The 18,404-nt window shown below is 37.7% G+C and overlaps 1 long non-coding RNA gene across 1 annotated transcript in view; it reads left to right on the top strand.

Moving 5' to 3' along the window:
• Positions 1-8,173, top strand: part of LOC148521413 (uncharacterized) — an 87,161-nt gene extending 78,988 nt beyond the window's left edge. The window contains exon 3 of the long non-coding RNA XR_015878825.1: positions 7,186-8,173. This is a non-coding gene — a long non-coding RNA (uncharacterized LOC148521413). The remainder of the gene's footprint in view (positions 1-7,185) is intronic.
• Positions 8,174-18,404: the final 10,231 nt, after the last annotated feature.

Raw genomic sequence — 18,404 nt, 5'->3', positions numbered from 1 at the left:
CATGTGCTCCTTAGCTTGTCCCAATTCCCGACTTTTAGCCAATATGAATTCCAATGATCATAGTGGACGGTGGTGCCACAACTTGGGCCAAAGAAGGCCTTCGTATAATTATACTGTATACCAAAGCCAATCTGTTGCTTGATGCCATATTATTCCCAGTGTGTTTATATCTGCCACCTTTCCTGAATTAAACAATAAAGAGCAAAACAAGGTCACCTCAAAGGCAAAACAAGATACAGTGCAAATTGCCAATAAGAGTTTACAGTCTCTGCAGCATAAAATAAATACTTTCATCATTGTTTGCACCAAATCATGGTGGTCACATACATTAAACTTTATGTACACATTTCTCACCTAAACATCTGTGGTACATAAACAGCTAGTTATTATTTATCTTAATGCAAATGTTAGGGTTTGTTTTCCATTAATTCACTTTTCACCTTATTGTGCGAAATAAGAAAATCGTATTTTAGAGTAAAAGGAACTTTTCAGAAAAACAATAATCCTTTTACTTTAGAGTATTTAGGGCCGAATTTTAGAGATGGTGGGGAATGCAGTCACAGCTGCTTTCTCTATAGTGGTAGCGGGCATATTCAAATGCTAATCTCAGCCTTCCCTTTGTGCTCCACAGTGCGATGGGAGTGTACAAGTGGTGAGACGCCCACTTTCAGGCTGCGTGGTCTGTGCACTAGCGATGAAGATTGTAGGGGGGCTCAGATGGAGCAGGAAGCCAGGTGGATGGTGTCTGGGTAGGAGTAAAGGCGCATGCATATTGCACCTGAAGCCTGAGCTTCCAGGTGCAGATTCTGTAAAAGTTAAAAATAAAATCTAAAAATGTTCAAAGACAGAATTTTTGTTTCTTACTATACAACAAACAAGAACAATTCAAATATTTTTTTTTCTTTATCGCATCTGCTCTTGACATCATGAGATGAGAAGAGCATAGTAGGACAGCCACTGGTATGGTTTCCTGATCTGTCCTGGATAATTCTCTGGTAAGTTGCTTGGCATGGAGAAGCTGTCCCATGAGAGCCACCTGCGATGACCACCATTGACAATAACCGGAGATGGCATTTGCATGCTGCGTTGCTTGATAAATGGCAATAATTAAGATATTTTATCTCCTTGATAAGTAGATCCCTACCACTGTAGTATGGATCGGAATATGTAATCAACAAGCCCCGGAACACTCTTTGTAGGGTTAGATGATGATGATGCACCTCCATCCTCCCAAATTGGCTCCTCCTAGGCATGTTGGCTTCCCATTAGTCTTGTTATGTAAGAATTATATTGCCCTCATAAATTGTTGTTGTAGTTAAAAAGTAAGACATATTTTCTTACTGTCTCATTCATCTTGCTAAGGCACCTGCTCCAGGCATCTCAATAGAGATCAATGATCCCTGTATAACCTGTTGTCTCTTTTCTGCTAAACTTCTGACAAGATGTATGTATTTAAATAACGCTTATCTGTATAAGCCCCATAACTGATTTTTATTTTTACTCTTTGTTTCAAAACATATATTACTTAATTTCTACAATGTGACAATTTGATAAAATATCCCCCTTATTTATGCTCAATCACAGAGAAAAATGGTTTTACAAATATACAAAACAAAAAAAGTGATTTTTATCTTTGTCTAAAAATTTTTATAGTCATAGCCCATCAGAGAACAGCCCTTAAATAATTTTATTTCTGTGAAAAAAATGACAGTAAAAATTGTCCCTTAAAGGATCTGTCATTTCAGGGAACAGATTGTGTAACTTTACTCTATCTTTAATTTTATAACGATAATGTAGGAAATACTTGGCCCATTTTTGGCTTTGCAGTTTGCGCTGGTTGATTATTTCTAGTTCCCATTCAAAGTTTACCATTTGCTTTTAATGTTGGCTTTAGTGCTTCATTTTTAAACACTATTTAAATAATATTTTTAAATTATAAAAATGTATATAAATTTTTTAAAATTTGAACTGTGAATGTAAATGTGATCAAAGTTCAATATTCACTGTTCACAATTAGAAATGAATAAAGTATAACAATATAAACTTGAACATAATTGAGCCAGTTTGCACATGCTCGAACTGTGTTGATTAAATTGGTTCAGAAATGTGTGAACTGGCTCGAACGTGGTCAAACCTGTCGGCTTTCTCATATGTTGCTCAAATATTTTAATTAATCAAAATTTGAGGAAATCCTGGTGATTATCCAGTTCCAAAAGCAATATCGAGCTACTCAGATTCTTTAATAGTCACTTTTACACAATTAGAGGATGATTTAATGACATCTTAAGAGTTATACCAACTTAAGTTAGTTTATGCTGATTTCCAAATTCCAAATAAGTTAGAAGAAAATTTATAAAAATGAATTTGCTTCCCCATATTATGATTTCACCTAGTATGAATGTTGTACAGTTTAAGCCTACAATAAATCATAGTACAAATTTGGTAAAGGAAGTCACCCCAAAAAGTAACTGGGTAGTTTTTCCCAAGTACGAGATCACAAAATATTTGTACATTATGTAAGAATTACACTTATTAAATTTGAATATTTTTCATTAAAGCAGACAGTGATAATTTACTATTTTGTATACGAGCTACCAGATTGAGACCTGTTTTAAACACCACTCAAAAGATTGGCCCTGTTTTGTACACTAGTCAATAGACTCAATAATACTATGGATACTAGCCACCAGTACTAGCTAGGGTCACATTGTAGATTGTAGTTATCAGACTCCACTATATTTCATATGCTAGCCACAAGATTGAGCCCTGCTTTTGTATACTACCCATCAGACTCAGATATACTTTGTATAAAAATATAAATAGAAATTATTTTATTTTGTTACAACAAAGTAGCTATTGAGTCAGTTAGTCAGTTTAATCGCTAAATGCAGTGTAAAATTATAAACAATAGAACCATGACATTCTGTTTAGTAGATATTGGAGATTTTACCATTCCAAACTCTGGGAGACAGAAGGCATTTTATATACCTGGTGGGATTTAAACCCCAAGACTGGGTCTTCCTACATTGATTTCACAGGGATTAAAATTTAAGAGGTATGTTTATTATAGTCAGGTTTTGTTTTAACTGTCTGTTGTATCAGTGTTTAATGGGACTGGTTTTGGGTGGAGTTTTTTTTATTATAATATCTGTCCTCCTGTTGGGATGTCTGTTGTCTATTTGGAGTTTAAATACTGTTTGTGTGATGGGCTGGCAGTTGTCCCAATATATAATCTCAGCGCTCATTCCACACCTAAGCTAAAATACCGTCACACCTGCTGCAGAATAATTAAGAGGTAATTGCCCACCTCACACGATTACTGAAACATACAAATACAGTTCTGTGCTGGTGTGTTTGTATACTACATAAAATATATTTATTCAGTAATACATGTCCCATGAAATTAAGTAATGTAGGTCTCCGGTCAGCTGAAAGCATGAGTTATCTCTCCGCAAGCTGGCCACATTATCTGACAGGCGGGTATTCCAATGAGCTCACTGCTGTGGCTGCTAGTCCCGGCATGTCAGGGTCTGCACGTGCTGGAGGGATCACCAGAAAACAGAGCAACTATGCGTTTCTGTCACCCCTGTGCCCATCTTCAGGTGGCCCCCATGTAGGCATGCTTGTGGTTTAGTTGAGCAAAAGGGGCCGTTGTTTCTTCGACCACCATCTGTTTCACCTTTCTCTTTTGAATAAAACCATTTATCATATACAGATGACCCTTTATCCCTGCCAATATGTCTCCATGGGGTTTATTCACGAAGTGTCGGGTTGTAAAATCCTACACTTCTGTTTGTGTTTTCTCCCGATATTCAAGAGGGCAATGCTTTTACTAGCAAAAAACGGTTGGTAAAAGCATTGCCCTTTTAAATATCGGGAAGAAACGCTAACAGAAGTGTCAGGTCTTACAACCAGACACTTCGTAAATAAGCCCCCATGTCTTACATAAGTTTTATTTATGGTTACCTGCGACGAGATGTAGGCTGATGATAAAAGATGATAGGGCGCTTATATGGTAGTGCTGTGTATAGAGCTTCTAATTCCCTATATCATTTATAAAAAGTCTATAATGATAAGGAAGGAGGAATAGCACCACCAGCTAAGCTCAAATGCATGTTGGGGGTCACACTAAGGCCACCAACACATTATATGTCTTAAATATATTTTACACCATCAGACACCGGAAAAGGCCTACTGTAAATCAAAGACAAGAGCGCAGCATTTAGGAAGCATCCTCTAGTTATGGTTACATGCTTAGTATTCAGAATATGTTATTTCCTATTAGGCTACTTAAAACCAAGGTTAATGAACAGCAATCATACAATCATTTTTGCCTCTGGAAAGATTTTCGGACTGCAAGTGAGGGCACACAGCGCAAGGAATTTGTTGGCAGACCCCAAAGTATGGTTCACGAGCAGACTGCTGTCTCCCATGTTGCTAATCCTATTTCCAGCTTTTCAACAGTGCCATTAAACCCAATAATAACAGCTGCAGCAGCAGCTTTTCACTACTCCTGTTATATGTTGGTAACAGATTTTATTTTTTTAAAGAAAGGTGCTCACTGAACAAGCTGAAAGAGAACACTGGGTTTTTTTTTCTTTTTTTTTTTTTTTTAAATGTAATTTAATTTAATGCAACTTGAGGGTTAAAGCATACAACTGTCCATTCTGGATTTCCTTGGCTGGGCTTGAATGTATTTGGCAGAGTTGAATTTGCACACTGTGAAATCTCATCATTTTCCAATTAATGAATCTTTTCTATCAGACTTCCCTGTGGACTGAAGATGTGTACCATGCGTGGACAAAACATAGATTTTATTCTCTTCTCTACAAAATTGTTATAGTTGTATTGTTCTATTGCAGTATTTTAAAAAAATTTTAATGTACACCCCATGTGAGAATTTACCCCCCAAAATGTGTTAGTTTTTTCTAAGTACTGTACAACCTAGTGTGTGTAAATGTTTGCAAAGAGGGTACTTAGCTATGTAAATGTACAGTATAGCAAGTTTTTATATGTTTTAAAATGACTCCTTCTGATTAGCTTTGTATGTGTTTTATTGTTTACTAAAACATTTCATGTTATTTCAGTTATATTATTTAACTGACTAAAATACCATTACCTCTATTTGAGGTTCCCCTTTGGGTACATGTATAACTGGTTGAGAACCTAGGTACCTATTTATGAAATTGCAACAGGGCATGTTATCACCCTATTCCTCTAAGGATCCACCTCCAGCTTTTGCTTTTCGCATGGGGGTAGTTTATTTATCAAGTATAGTGGCGGAACTTGTGCCACCACAAATTTGTTCTAGTAGCGCCGTCTCAGGATGGAGCTAACAAAACAAAAACATTTATAAAATGTTTTTATGTTAAAAAAGAATAACAGTTGAAATTGTTATTATTATAATTATTATTATTATTATTATTAGGCCCCCTAGATTCTTTTAAAAAACAGAAATTGTTCTGGTGACCAGTATACAAATGGCTCATTTTGATGACCAACATATAATACATTCTGATAGAATAGTTATATACAGTAGATATAACATTCAAATGGCAAGAGCAGTATGCAATACAGAGCCCATTCTATTGCTAAATACATAATACAAAGCCCATCCTAATGATAAGGATGCAAAACAGAGCCCTTTCTAGTGAGAAAGAGACATTACAGAGCCCATTCCAGTGGTAGCTACACAATACAGAGGTCATTTTAGTGGTAGGACATAATACAGATCACATTCTAGTGGTAAGGACACAATACAGAGCATATTCTAGTGAAATGACAAACTGCAGAGTCAATTCTAGTGTAAGCACACAATTTAGAGGCCATTCGAATGGAAGGATACTTCTAGATGTAAGGATACAATACAGAGGCTGTTCTAGTGGTAAGGACACAATACAGAGCACATTCTAGTGGCAAAGACATAATATAAAGCCCATTCCAATGATAATGATATAATACAGGACCCATTTTAGTGGGGAAGACACATTACACAGCCCTTTCTAGTGGTAAGGACACAATACAGAGACTTTTCTAGTGGTAAGTACACAATACAGATAATATTATAGTGGTAAGGACACAATACATTTCATATATTAGTGATAAGGACGTAAAAAAGAGCTCAATCTAATGGTAAGGACATAATACAGACCCTGTTCTAGTGGTAATAACACAATTCAAAGCCTATTCTAGTGTTAAGGACATAATACAGAGTTCATTCTAGTGGTAAGGACACAATACAGAATATTTTCTAGTGGTAAGGACACAATACAGAGTCCATTCTAGTATGAAAGCCCATTTTAGTAGAAAGAATACAATACAGAGGATGTTCTTGTGGTAAGGACACAATACAGAGCACATTTTAGTGGAAAGGATATAATAAAGACCCATTTTAGTGGTAAGGACACAATACAGAACCCAGTCTAGTGGTAAAGACTCAATACAGAGCTCTTTCTGGTGGAATGGGCATAATAAGGAGCCCTGCCTATTTCCATAGTAACTGTGTGTGTGTGTGGGGGGGGAGGGGGTCTCTTCTGGGGGAATATTTCAGAAGTTCCCAGGATGTTGCGGGGGGAGAAAGCAAGTGTGTGCAGGGCCCTTACACAAATTTTACTATTAGCCCTGAAACGGCTTCAACCCTGGTCTCAGGACCCTCTTTAACCTTTTTTCTTTTTGTGTACAAAATCAATTTGCATTTCAGTACAGTCATTAAACAGAGCTAACCATTGTGTCGGTGCTCTATGAATGCTAATAATAAAAATATTAACATTACTTATGTATTACTAAACCTATCACTCATGCATTACATGACAGTTATAAATGATCTTCCTTACAATATTTTGTATTGATTTTTTTTCTTGGACTTTACAAAAAGCATTTACTTAAGCCATTCTATTTACATAGCGATTTTTATTATAGCAGAGCAGGTCTCAATGTTGTATGACAAGGCATTGAAGGACACTCAGTTGACACTTAAATGTGACCAGAGTGTTAATAGACCTATTAACATCTTCAAGGTGAAAAGCATTTCAGCAAGTACTGTTTATGAGTTTTACACTTCATACATTTTTCATGTTCGTTTGAGACGTTCAGAGAATTTTCATTATGTTTAAGTATCACTTGTAAAAAAAAAAGGTTATGAATTTCACAATTTTTATTTTCTTTGTTCTCTTATTTTATCTACAGATTGCAACAATCATGTTAAAGAATTTGTGCTAATAATGGAAGGAATGTCGCCATTCGTGGACCAATTTTTATACTGCGTCCAGTGTGAAGAAAACATCAGCACTTTATAATAATTTTATTTGCTTTTTGTCTTTTATTTGAGAAATATAATTGCAGTGTGTCATCCAAAGATTTATTCAATTAAAAACATGGTGTAGGAATTGCGCTGCTCACTTGTTACCTAAAGACAAATGGATCCATGGCTTATAACAGTATACGCCCAAGCCTCAAGTCTGGAACATGAAATAACTAGGAACAAGATGGAGCATTGGTGACTGTTTCAGAAAAGATTGAACCGAATGCACCCGAAATATAGGATATCCTAAATGTTTCCCATAATGCAACATCAAAGTCAACAGCATCAGAGCATGAACTCAGCTGTTTAAACAACTGGCAACATTTTCAGTCCCTAGAAATTTGCTTAAGTTGCCATGTGGATAACCCAGTACCACTTTAATAACTATTTATACATAATAATAAAAACAATAAAGTAAAACTTTTCTAAATATTATCATATTTGTGCTGTATAGTATTGGATTTTTGGTCATTCTAGCAATTGAATATAAAACATCTCTTTACCATACTTAAACACTGATGACAGCATAGGTCAGCATATATTTCCATACAAACAATTCCATAATGCATGTTATTTTCTTATAAACAAAAATGTTTGTGAATTCGAATTGCTTGGGATATTTTATATTTAAGGACAGTTGCATGTATCAAATTGAATAACGAATGATGTTTTAATGGTATAAAGCTGATGAAATGTAACCCTTACCGTTTGTGCTGTTGCCTCGCAATCAACAAAAATATTACTCTTTGTAAAATGTTTTTAACAGAATTTAAGCTCCTCACTGTACCCAAAAAATGTTTAAAAGGGATTTTTACACATGATCACCTCCCCCTGCTACTGAGTCTACCTATGGTTTTAGTTTAACAGTGAGGTCACGTGTATAGTGTAATGCTTTCCTATTGTTTAATTTCATAAATACCTATTATATCCGATATTGAATGGTCTTTTCAGATTTTTTTTTTTGTAAACTGGTGCTCGGTTGTCAAACCACTATACAACCACCCATCAGTCCTGAAAATCACATACAGTCAGGTCCATAAATATTGGGACATTGACAGAATTTTCAGATTTTGGCCTCTATTCACCACCACAATGGTTTTGAAATGAAACAAACAAGATGTGGTTTAACTGCAGACTTTCAGATTTAATTTGAGGGTAATTACATCCAAATCGGGTGAACGGTGTAGGAATTACAACAGTTTCAATATGTGCCTCCCACTTTTTAAGGAGCCAAAAGTAATGGGACTATCAACTCAAAAGCTATTTCATGGACAGGTGTGGGCTATTCCCTCGTTATTTCATTATCAATTAAGCAGGTAAAAGGTCTGGAGTTGATTCTAGGTGTGACATTTGCATTTGGAATCAGTTGCTGTCAACTCTCAATATGAGATCCAAAGAGCTGTCACTATCAGTGAAGCAAGTCATCATTAGGCTGAAAAATCAAAACAAACCCATCAGAGAGATAACAAAAACATTAGGTGTGGCCAAATCAACTGTTTGGAACATTCTTAAAAAGAAAGAACGCACTGGAGAGCTCAGCAACACCAAAAGACCCGAAAGACCACGGAAAATAACTGTGGTGGATGACAGAAGAATTATATCCCTGGTGAAGAAAAACCCCTTCACAACAGTTGGCCAAATCAAGAACACTCTCCAGGAGGTAGATGTATATGTGTCAAAGTCAACAATCAAGAGAAGACTTCACAAGAGTGAATATAGAGGGTTCACCACAAGATGTAAACCATTGGTGAGCCTCAAAAACAGGAAGACCAGATTAGAGTTTGCCAAACAACATCTAAAAAAATCATTACAGTTCTGGAACAACATCTTATGGACAGATGAGACAAAGATCAACTTGTACCAGAGTGATGGGAAGAGAAGAGAAGGAAAGGAACTGCTCATGATCCAAAACATACTACCTCATCAGTGAAGCATGGTGGTGGTAGTGTCGTGGCGTGGGCATGTATGGCTGCCAATGGAACTGGTTCCCTTGTATTTATTGATGATGTGACTGCTGACAAAAGCAGCAGAATGAATTCTGAAGTGTTTCGGGCAATATTATATGCTCATATTCAGTCAAATGCTTCAGAACTCATTGGACGGCGCTTCACAGTGCAGATGGACAATGACCCGAAGCATACTGCAAAAGCAACCAATGAGTTTTTTAAGGCTAAAAAGTGGAATGTTATTCAATGGCCAAGTCAATCCCCTGACCTGAATCCGATTGAGCATGCATTTCACTTGATGAAGACAAAACTGAAGGGAAAATGCCCCAAGAACAAGCAGGAACTGAAGACATTTGCAGTAGAGGCCTGGCAGAGCATCACCAGGGATGAAACCCAGTGTCTGGTGATGTCTATGCATTCCAGACTTCAGGCTGTAATTGCCTGCAAAGGATTTGCAACAAAGTATTAAAAAGTGAAAGTTAGATTTAGGATTGTTTAGTATGTCCCATTACTTTTGGCCCCTTATAAAGTGGGAGGCACATATAGAAACCGTTGTAATTCCTACACCATTCACCTGATTTGGATGTAATTACCCTCAAATTAAATCTGAAAGTCTGCAGTTAAATCACATCTTGTTTGTTTCATTTCAAAGCCATTGTGGCGGTGAATAGAGGCCAAAATATGAAAATTCTGTCAATATCGCCATATATTTATGGACCTGACTGTATATCTGAAGGGTAATCAGAGTTTGTGGAACTGTCGGTCTTCGCATCTCTGCAGTCTTTAGAGTGGACATTTTGTCAGTGACATATAAATCAGGATGGACTTCCAGGGAAGTGACATCACAGTAGTGATAACAGTTATAGAGGAGAAAAAAGGTAAATATACTCTGGTGGCCAGAGCCGTAACTAGACTTTCTGTGCCCGAAAGAGCATTGGCGCCCCCCTCATTTTTCAAAGGGACATAATGCACCCAAAAAAGGGCCATGGCTTCATGGAGAAGGGCCAGTGAAGAGCTAGGGGAGGCCAGGAGATGCTGGGGATGAAATAAGAGGAAGCTACAAGCAAGAATGATAATAAACAGAAATTTGACAGGCCCAAACAGCGCTCCCTGACCTGTGGTGCCCTGTGCGATGGCACTGGCCACACTACCCTAGCTACGGCCCTGCTGGTGGCTCCAGAGGAGGGGCTGCAGTCCAAAAATCAAATAGGGGAACCACACCAAATGCCCTTCCATCCAAACACTGCGAAAGATCGTCGGTGAGGAATCACTGGTAGTTGGTGCATCTCTCCTATCTGAATTTTGGACTGCGCTGCAGACCCACCTCTGGAGCCGCCACTAGAGGTGTTATACTCACAAAGATGAATACACATAAATGTTTAGCACTGCATAGTGCATTTAGCTATGAGAGCTTTGGAGAATGGGGCACATCCAATGCTTTAGAGGTTGCATCTAAAGGGAGGTGAGGTGCTATCAAGCCATCATCTACGACCCTCTATGGCAAGTTCCATTCTCTTCATATTTGGCATTTAACGCCACATATAGATAGTAACATAATTAGTCTGATGACCTGATCAAGTTACCGTGCATGAGATGTCAGGATGACGGTGATATAAGCACAGAATAATAAAACAAAGGGAAAAACTGAGTTGAATAGAAAACTAGTGATTATTACTTAAATCAAATAGCACTTACTTTATTTTAGTACATATATATAGTTTGACTTTGTATCTTACTTATTGCTTAATTGTATATGAAATGACCGGAAAAGGTCACCTCTGAGTTGACGCAAGGTTTCAGATTACTTTGACATTTGATAATGCCACACGATGCCCTGCAAAATGTGCACCACACTCATATATGCACAACTTGTACTTCACCCCGAAAACACCGGAATAATGACCTGAATGACAACTCCCCCCCCCCTACCCGGCACCTATCATTTAATTATAACTTGCAAATATGGAATAAAGCTCATATAGGGCATAATTCTGAGTCGGAAGCTGCATCCGAGTCACAGCGCGCATATGTCCCGATTGTGTTCATACAAAGTCGCAGTACTTTATATACGCACGGTAGCAGAAATGTATGGAGCTTTCCTGGATGGTGACTGGGAGGTGGCTACACAGATGCATGGAGATGTCGTGTCTTATGCGAGTGTCGCAGGTGTGTCGCTGATAGGTGGCGTTCATAGATACAGAACCGTACGCATCAGAGGCCATATTCAGATGTATAATCTGCACCTTCCATACGGCTACTGCAAGTTTCAAAAGTGCTACTGATGGTGCGACTAAAGATGCAACAAGCAGGTTTTCAGCATCTTCGGATGCTGACTGTAGGCATCTCAGTCCTCGCACATTCAGACGCATGGATGTACACCAGGGAAGGGCTTTGTAGTGACATTTGCATAAAGTCGCAGTCACGACTGCAGCAAGGACACAGACACGGCTGTATCTGACTCACTCCTGCTCATTGTATGGTGCATCATTGTACTCATAATGCTCAAATAAGGTTCAAAAGAAAGTAATACAATATGCCGTGGCTGATGCTAATTAAAAAAAGCAAATTGTCAATATAAAATACACACTGATTCTCACTATTACAGGCAATGTATTGCATAAAATTCCATAACATGAATTTAAATGAAATCACAGTTTCAAATAGTAAAAACATGTTATAAATAGCACAAGAATAAAAAATCTAAAACATAAAATAAATTCCAAAATCACTCAAAACCTACTACGCATTCACCTTAGGACTGCCTGAAGAAGCACACTGGTGCCATGAAACGTACAGTTTTGTTTGGACATTCCTGGTTTACATAGCATACTATATGCAAGTAAATGGTTTGTTCTTTAACCTTAGTAGAGACACTGAACCCCACATTAGCCCACATTTATGTGAGTAATATCATAGTGTTACTTACACTTTAATTGATAGGATTCCTAAAGTACAGATGAATGTCTATCAGCACCGTAGAGTAATGTTATCTTGTTAATTATCCCCAGGGTTTGGGAGACCCTTTTTCTCTTTAGGCTGTAGACAGGAGTCCCTTACAAAATATATAATGTTTCCTTTAAATCAATCCTGAATTATGACCTACAAGAAGGAAACAAAAGTTTGTACTGCTGCTGATAGTCAATAAGTTAATACTTAATTGATCCACATCACAAACTTCTCTGGATCACAAAACATTTAATATACACATAATAAAATTGACAAACTGACATACAGAAAATTCAACAAAATTGTTGCAATTACTGTGACAACTTTTGATAACTGGAGTATCTATTGCACACTTTTTCCCTTAGAAAATGATCCTACAATTAAGGCTAAACACAATGTGTAATGTTTCAGCCATTGAAGCTCTGGTCTGGTTATAGCTGCGCAGCCCATCCTGACTATTATGTGGATATGACATGCATGTGAATCAGCAGCAGCAGTCTACCCATCGATTTTTAAATAGAGCCTTTGCTGAACAACGGTGGGATATAGAACCTAATACACTGGCATCTTGGTCTGTTCATAAATCAACTTCACAGCATGTGGCAGAGCCATGGCGGATGTTTCAATGTGGAAATGAAACGTCAGGCACATGTTACTTAAAAATGCATCAGCCACTGACACAAGACAACAGAGTCCTCTTTTGATCAAACTGAGCTCCTGAAAGATTTAATTTGTAGATTTGACAGTAAGTATAAGCAGTATTGAATTGAACAGGGAAGACAAATAGACAAGCAGAGACCAAGGGGACACAAAATGATGGCTGAATAGAATATATAATGATGGGAGAGGTGAAATGATATTGTAAACTAAATTATTTTGGGACAGCAAGCAGCTTGACTTTATCTAATTATTTATCAGATTGTGTCACAGAGAAAAGATTATGACACAAACAGAAATCTATATGCTAAAGTTGTAATGTTGTAGAATGGTGATAAGTGGAGATCATAGATAATTGCATCTCTGTTTTTATATTGTGGGAAAAGAACTGGTGACATCAACAATATAGAACGGAAAGATCAATGATATCTAAAGAGCAATATAACGGTGCAATACATATTGCAAAGCATTTTTTTTTAATATAAACTATGTATAAGGATTGCAATACATTAAAAATAATGCAGTGATAATGATAATGAAATGCTCAGGTGTCATTTACAATGGAAGGCTCAGTGAATTGGAGTGATAAATAAATTTTTTTCTCTTTTGTGAGGTCCTACGTGTACCTTTCCTCCAATGCACCTGATTTTACAAGTCAAGACAGTGTATTTTGCTATGGTGCACAAGATTACAGTGGATGATGTATCGATCGGGGTGTTATGCAATATAATTATATGTTCACAATTCTGTGCCAATGGCAGGAGAAAATTAAGATACAGGGGTCTATTTACTAAGCAGTGTTAGGAGACAGAGTGAAAAGTGATAAGAAAGTGATAAGGTGCCAGCCAATCAGCTCCCAACTGCCATCTCACAGGCTGTGTTTGAAAAATGACAGTTGGGAGCTGATTGGCTGGCACCTTATCACTTTCTTATCACTTTTCACTCTGTCTCCTAACACTGCTTAGTAAATAGACCCCTTAATATTTGCAGCTAAAATAATCAAATATTTTTAGGCAAAGTGAAGGCCCTGCCTATTTGCATACTACTGCAAAGTCTATATAACACACAAAATGTCACGTTTTTAATACAATGTTTATTTTTGGGATTACCACTGGTTTTAATTACATGCCTTCTTGACCTCCTAGGTGTACAAGAGGGCCCATGATGGGTGATACAATGAGCCAATGTAGTGTCTACCTTTCGACAATGTTCGGATATGCAAGGACAGGGGGTTATGTAATAGAGCTTTAATAGAGCTTATAAAGAGACTCCCTCCTAAAACAAACATTTAGGCCATAATGTAACAGGTTCCAATTTGGCAAAAGTGCAGATTTTTCTGCAATTTTACCATGGGATTTAAATCAACATGTATTAACCTTTAAGAAAATGCTGCTTTAAGTCCTGCAGAAAAAATGCCCCAAAATTTTATTTTTATCAATCCAGGACCTACAGTGATACAACTGAATTCCTCCCTTAGTGTAATTTTTAAAACAGTGCCTGAAGTTTTTTTTTCTGGTGAGCAAAATTTTGGTACTATTTAGGTATGTAAGTGAAATAGTGGATGTGAGTTTATTTATGGTGGGTTAAGATTATTTTTCTACTATCCTTTCAAAGGAAACACACATGTACTGGACAGCATTGCATAGCATATCACTCCTAACCAGTGGCAGATTCTGAAAAAAATGACCCAGGGGCACAAGAATCAGGTAGTGGAGGGTAGGGGTGTAGCCAAGTCTACGAGGGGCTGTGCCATATGTGCGTTATATATATAGGGCCAGGCTGCAGTTGATCGCCATACCACACAGACAGCATCCCAGTGTCTGCCATACCGCACAGAAAGCATCCACGTGTTCGTCATACCACATAGACAGCATCCCAGTGATCCCCATGCCTTGCAGATACCATTCCATTAACTACCATAGCTGCAATGACACTACAAGTCTCAGCACATTCAGCTGACACGGTGTCCAGGGGCTTGTAGTTTCACTACCGCTGAACAGGTAATGGCAGATAACACCCTGAGGCTTAAGCTGGGTACACACTGAGCGATGTGTACCCAGCCGATATGTAGCCCCGACTTTGCATCGAAGTGCGCTCCCGAGAATTCTCCAATTCAATTAAAAATGCCTATTTGCACTACTCGCAGCGGAGAGAGGTGCAAATTGACTGCCAAATGAGATTTGAGAGAAGGGCATGAAAAAGTGGGGCGACCATCTTGAATAATTTCGTTAGTAGGACCATATAGAAGGCTGTTTGTAGGCATCAGGAAGGTACTGTAGGTTTTTAAATGGTGTGAAATGATTGATTTGTGTTTTTTTTTTAATGCAAGAAGATGATAAAAACAGACTTTTTCATTTAATCTCAAAATAATTAAATGAAAAATGCTAAAAAGTAGGAAAAAGGTGATTTGGGGTACTTTGAGGGCACCTTTAAAATGTAAAAAAAAAATGATAAGAAACAATCATTTTTCAATTAAAAAATATTGTAATTAAATTTGGGGTGCCTAAACGAACAAAAAAGTTGATTTTGGGGTATTTCAAGGACAATATTTTACCCCCCAAAAATGACATGTTATTATTGGACTGATTAAGCTACTTGGAAACTTCCAATTGCCTAATTAGTCATTGGGGAAGGTGGGGGGGGGGTGCCCAAGGGGTTCAGGACAGTGTCCCTACATTTTAAGCTTAAAATAAAGGTTTTCCTTTCTATCTCTCATCCTCAGGTGCAGATGGAAAAATGCTAATTCAGTCTGACTGACTCAGTGCGAGTTGCTACTTGGATTGCAAAATGAATTTGTTGTGCAAATTTGAAGAGAAAATAGCAACTCACACCTCACAATTTGCACCTAACTGGATTGACCCCTAAGGTATCAATCCACTTAGGTTCGAATTGCGAATAGTGAGTATGTTTCTTAAAACTCGCAGACTTCGCATCGAAGCGCACTCCTGAAAATTCTCCAATCCAATTAAAAATGCCTATTTGCACTACTCGAAGTGGAGGTGTGCGATTTGACTGCCAAATGGGAGTTGAGAGAAGTGCATGAAAAATGGGGCGACCATCCTGGACCCCCCAAAAAGTATAACTTTGTTAGCAGGATTGTATAGAAGGCTGTTTGTTGGCATTAGGAATGTACTGTAGGTTTTTAAATGATGTCAAATGGCTGATTTGTGGGGTTTTTTTTAAATGCAAGAAAATTATAAAAAATAAAAATAAACTTTTTTCGTTTAATCTCAAGTGAATAAATGAAAAATGAAAAAAAAAGTGATTTTGGGGTACTATAAGGGCACCTTGAAATTTTTTTTAAAAATTATTAAAAAAACATTTATTTTTCAAATAAAAATATATTTTAATTAAATATGTGGTAATCAACGAAAAAGTTAATTTTGTGGTAATTTGAGGACGATTTTTGTAATTATTAGACTAATTAAGCTATTTGTAAACTTCCAATTGCCTAATTAGTCATTAGGGGGGTATCTAAGGGGTTCAGCACAGTGTCCTGACATTTTAACCTTAAAATAAAGATTTTCCTTTCCATCTGCGAATTCAGTCTGACTGATTCAGTGCGAGTTGCTTATTTGATTGCAAATGAATTGATTGCAAATGAAGAGAAAATAGCAACTCGCATCTCACAACTCGCAATTCGCACCTAATTGGATTGACCCCCAAGTCTCTGTTGCAATATCTCAACACTAACCACCCAGTCTACTTCCACTACCAGCTAGGACACTGTGCATTACCATGCAGCTACAGCCCTAACCTGCCAAATAAGCACTTACCTGGTTAATTTCAGAAAGGGAGACACCTCTTATATTGGGAATAATTCGTTTTTTTTTTCTTTTTGAATAATAAAAATGCATTTGTGTAAATATTTTCTGCTAAAAAATGAGGGAGTCAGCCACCCCTTGCAGCTCAGGCCGGCGAGCACCAACATCTGTACACGAGACACATCATTAGCGGTCACAGTATGCTAATCCAACCTGCCCAGGAACTAGGTGAGGCCTCACCAGAGACTTAAGTATTAAGACAAACTAAGACCTACCGAGACTGATTATATCCACATAACTACCCCATCAGGACCTTAACTTTCATAAACATTGGGGTGTGGGACGCCCACCCCCTGGTTGGTCACCAGGTGTCTGAACTACATTGAGACAGTCCATTTACTCCCTATTATTATTACTTATTCCAATACACCTCTCAACATCCCAAGCTCCCCCTCCATTCATCTCCTATCCACCCAATAATGTTGTAGTACTTTAAGATCTACAGTTTCTTGTTTCTAATAAAAAACCTCAAAAGTTGTGTCATACGCATATATTTTATATATACAGTATAGTGTTTGACACCGAGTCAGCAGTCCTTCACGTCAACATAGGGCGCAGTCCGTCGACATATGTGTGTGCTTGCACATATATGTGCTCCCTTATATACTTGCAGAATACTTAGATCCTGGGGAATCTAACCTAGGCCTTGCAGGCCCCCCCCCCCCCCATTTTAGTATAGTGAGCGGCGGAAATCCCAACTTGTCATTGTTTATATACTGCCAGCATATTCTGTAACATTTTATAACTGGTAACAAATAAGGTTTTCCTCTGCTCTAACGCAGACACGCTCCCAATGTGCTGTGATCATGGCCTCCTTTGATTCTGGACTCCCAAATATTGGGAGGTAAATTAAATATAGATTGTATTCTTCACTGAGCAGGCACTTACGTGAATTATTCTATTCACTAAAGTCTCTGCAAAGTGCTGCAGAATATGTAGGAAATACATTAATAAGTGTTCATAAATAAATACAATAGTGATAAAACAATACTGGGTATTACCAGACAGACAAAGAGGTAAGAGGGTACTGCATGCAATCTTACATTCTAAAGGACAATAGGCACTTGGTACATGAGGCTAAGGGCAAGATATACTAATTTGTAATGTGAACATTAACATCCATCATGCCTACCTACCTGCAGTATGGTCCGCCAGTGTTCCTCATTCTAATTCATGCCCCAAATAACCATATGTCCTGAGAATGTCATCCCTTACTTGTTTGGATCTCTCTCTGGGCCACTTTGTGGTATTGTAACTAGAAGGCTATAATGGCTAATGCCAACTATTATGGCGCTAGCAATTGGGCCCAAGCTCCGATACATGCAGCCATATTGCAGCCAAATAGTAATCTATGGGGACTGTGGTGTCACAGGATCCTAATAATACATTTGGAAATACTAAAGTGATGCAGTAAAACCTTAGAAAACTGCACTTTTTAAGAGGTTTTACCACAAAAATCATTTGCTACATCTCATGTCATATATTGCATATTGGTCCAGCCAGATTGCAAGGGTAAAAAGTGCTTCGTGGGCCTAAGGGATGAGTTGGTGTAGGGGGTCAGAGGACTGTTTGATCATAGAGAGAAAACACAAGATGAATCTATGAATTAAAGTTCTTGCGTTGTCTTGTGTGAGGTATGTGCATAGTATGGAAATGTTTCTTAAGGTGGGTACACACTGCACAGATTTATCTACAGATCGAGTGATCTGCAGATATATCTGTAGATGATGG

Source organism: Taudactylus pleione, unplaced genomic scaffold (genome assembly GCF_031769625.1).
Source record: "Taudactylus pleione unplaced genomic scaffold, aTauple2 ptg000165l, whole genome shotgun sequence".
In the NCBI taxonomy this organism is placed as follows: domain Eukaryota; kingdom Metazoa; phylum Chordata; class Amphibia; order Anura; family Myobatrachidae; genus Taudactylus; species Taudactylus pleione.
This window is presented reverse-complemented; position numbering and strand designations above follow the sequence as displayed.